The 3382-nt window shown below is 43.1% G+C and overlaps 1 pseudogene; it reads right to left on the bottom strand.

Moving 5' to 3' along the window:
• Positions 1-1780: 1780 nt before the first annotated feature.
• On the bottom strand, positions 1781-3098 carry LOC100397358 (tubulin beta-2A chain pseudogene; annotated as a pseudogene).
• Positions 3099-3382: the final 284 nt, after the last annotated feature.

The following is a 3382-nucleotide window of genomic DNA, read 5'->3' as shown; positions in this document are numbered from 1 at the left end:
GTAACAGAATACTGTAGACTGGGTGGTTTCTAAACAACAGAAATGTGTTAATCATAGTTCTAGAGGATGGAGAATCCTATATCAAGGTGCCAACAAATTCCACGTGTGATGAGAGTTCACTTCTTGGTTCATAAATGTTAGTCTTCTGCCTGTGGATGAAACATGGTGGATGGAAAACAGAACTCTTTGTAGTGCTTTGTATAAGAGCTCTCATTCCATTCATGAAGGCTCCATCCTCATGACCTAATCACCTCCCAAAGACCTCACCTGCTAATATTATATCACTAGTGGTTAGAATTTCAGTGTATGCATTTTGGGAGCAAACAAAGATTCAGTCTTAAGCAGAGGCTAGATGATGCCCCAGAACACTCATTGCCTGTATCTATTCTAACGACTCCTTCATATAGTTTTAGAACAAATAGATCCATTTTTTTAAAGTAATAATTAGAAATGACTAGCACAGTATCTATGCATACAAATGCAAAAGTTGGAAATGAATATAATTACATCTAGATGAAAACATATATTATGAGGGGAATTACCCAAACAGAAAAAATAATTTTTGAATGATGTTAAGATAAGCAATTTCGGTATTAAAAAAAAAAGAGAGAACAATATCTCCAAAACAATAGCATAAAGAAAACAGATTGAAGTGGAAGTATGCTGGAAGAGCTTATAAACAAAATGTAATAAAAAATATGGTAGGGATGAAAAACCTATTAGAAGCAATGAAAAGAATATATATACACAGCTGAAAACAGAATCAGGAAAATGGTGAATAGATATAATGAAATGATCTAAAATGAAATGGAAAGGATAAGGATATGAACATGATTCTAGGGAATCCAATCCATGCATAAAATTCTACAAGAGATACAACTTTAATTCAATATTAATTATTCTAGTTTCTCATTTTAGGTTTTGATGTTCTGGATAATAGATGAGTTATTTGCTGCTATTTGCCAACTTACTCCAAATGGCTTAAACAAAATTTACCGTCGAGTAGCATCTGTGGATTAGAAATTCAGCTGTAGTTTTTTAAGTCCTTTGGCTCAGGGTCTCTCTTCTAGAAAGGCACCATCAGGGTGATAGTTGGGGGCTGCAGTCATCTCAAGGCTCCAGTGGGGAAGGATCTGCTTCCAAGCTCAGTCACATGACGCTGGCAGGATTCAGTTTCTCAAGGGTGGACTGGACTTCCTGTTTATGGTGAAAACTTTATGGCTTTGCTTCTTGAACCTCGAAGTCCAGATCATTGGAAAAGGAAAAAACTCTTGTGTCTGTTAAGTGCCTTGCTCTTGAAACTAAAATATTTATCTTTCAAGGCAATTTTCCAGGCTGTAAGTTTAATATAAATTTACTCAGCAGCTTGACTGACTTCTCTTTTTACAAGTGAAACGATCAATTATCTCTACATATTTCTACCTTTTCTTCTGTGTCTGTTCATGGGAAAAATGTCTACAGTGTTAATAAACTTTTAGAAAATTTCTAAATGTAGGATTTTAAGGTATTTAAGAATATTTTCCTTTGTACTACAGTGTTTTATTTTTGATTACTTATAATAAGCATATACAATTTTTCTTTCTTTTATACACATGCTTTTTTTATTCGTATAGAGAACTTCACAGACAATACTGTAATTTTTAGAGGAGTTCTACATTATTACATCAACGGTGTGCATTTCTAACAGAGGCAAAACTGAGCACCATAGTTTACAAGCAGAAAGACCACACTTGAAGTCAACAGATGTTCACTAAGGATGCATGATGGATTTGAGAAGTTCTTAAACCTTGTCCTCGCCCTTCTCCTCCTCCTGGAACTCCCCTTGTTCGTCGGTCGTGGCATCCTGATGGTACTCAGAAACCAGGTCCTTCATGTTTCTCTCGGCCTCGGTGAACTCCATCTCATCCATGCCCTTGCCGGTGAACCAGGGCAGGAAGGCCTTGTGCCGGAGCACGACCGTGAACTGCTCTGAGGTGTACTTGAATAGCTCCTGGATGGCCGTGCTGTTGCACATGAAGGTGGCTGACATCTTCAGGCCATGGGGTGGGATGTCACACATGGCTGTCTTCATGTTGTTGGGAATACACTCCACGAAGTAGCTGCTGTTCTTGTTCTGCATGTTGAGCATCTGCTCGTCCACATCCTTCATGGACATGCATCCCCAGAAGATGGCAGCCACCGTCAGGTAGCGGCCATGGCCCGGGTTGCAGGTGACCATCCTGTTCTTGGAGTTGAACATCTGCTGGGTGAGCTCGGGCACTGTGAGCGCGCGGTACTGCTGGCTTGCCCCGGCTGGTCAGGGGCACTGAGCCAGCATGAAGAATTGCGGGTGTGGGAAGGGCACCATGTTCATGCCAGCTTGCGCAGGTCTGTGTTCAGCTGGCCTGGGAAGCGCAGGCAGGTGGTGACCCTGCTCATAGTGGCCAACACCAGGTGGTTGAGGTCCCTGTAGGTGGGGGTGGTCAGCTTCAATGTGCAGAAGCAGATGTCCTACAGGGCCTCATTATCAATGGAGTAGGTTTCATCTGTGTTTTCCACCAGCTGGTGGACGGAGAAGGTGGCATTGTAGGGCTCCACTGCCGTGCCTGACACTTTGGGTTAGGGCATGACGCTGAAGGTGTCCATGATGCAGTCTGGATACTCATCCTGGATCTTGCTGATTGATGAGCAGGGTGCCCATCCCAGACCCTGTGCTTCCCCCCAGAGAGTGGGTCAGCTGGAAGCCCTGGAGACAATCACAGCTCCCTGACTCACTATGTTGAGGACTGAGTCAACTAGCTTGGCTCCCTCTGTGTAGTGGTCCTTGGCCCAGTTATTCCCGGCTTTGCTCTGGCTGAACACAAAGTTGTTTGGCCTGAAGATCTGGCCGAAGGGTCCAGACCTGATGGAGTCCATGGTGCCAGGCTCCAGATCCACCAGGATGGCCCGAGGTACATATTTGTTACCAGCAGACTCATTGTAGTACATGTTGATTCTCTCCAGCTGCAAGTCACTGTCTCCATGATAACTGCCTGTGGGGTCGATCCCATGCTCATCGCTGATGGCCTCCCAAAACTTGGCACCGACCTGGTTGTGCCCGACTGGATGTGCACGATCTCTCACACGGTGCTGGCTGCGGAGCGGGTGGCACTGGCCCTCGGAGTGGTGTGCTGCCTGGACCGGCAGGCTCAGCTGTGCAGAGACCTCCACATACGATTTTTCTAGAGGTAATAATGTTATTTATCCTTAGCTAAGAAAATAAAAATAAAACCAAAGGGAAATGTATACCAGAATATATTTATAGTATTCTCGATATATGATAAAAACTCACACAAATAATAGCTGCATCATTAGTATTTTTAAAATAGCATCATATAAATATACTCTGGAATTCATTTGAACT

This window comes from Callithrix jacchus, chromosome 18 (assembly GCF_049354715.1).
Source record: "Callithrix jacchus isolate 240 chromosome 18, calJac240_pri, whole genome shotgun sequence".
NCBI lineage: Eukaryota > Metazoa > Chordata > Mammalia > Primates > Cebidae > Callithrix > Callithrix jacchus.
This window is presented reverse-complemented; position numbering and strand designations above follow the sequence as displayed.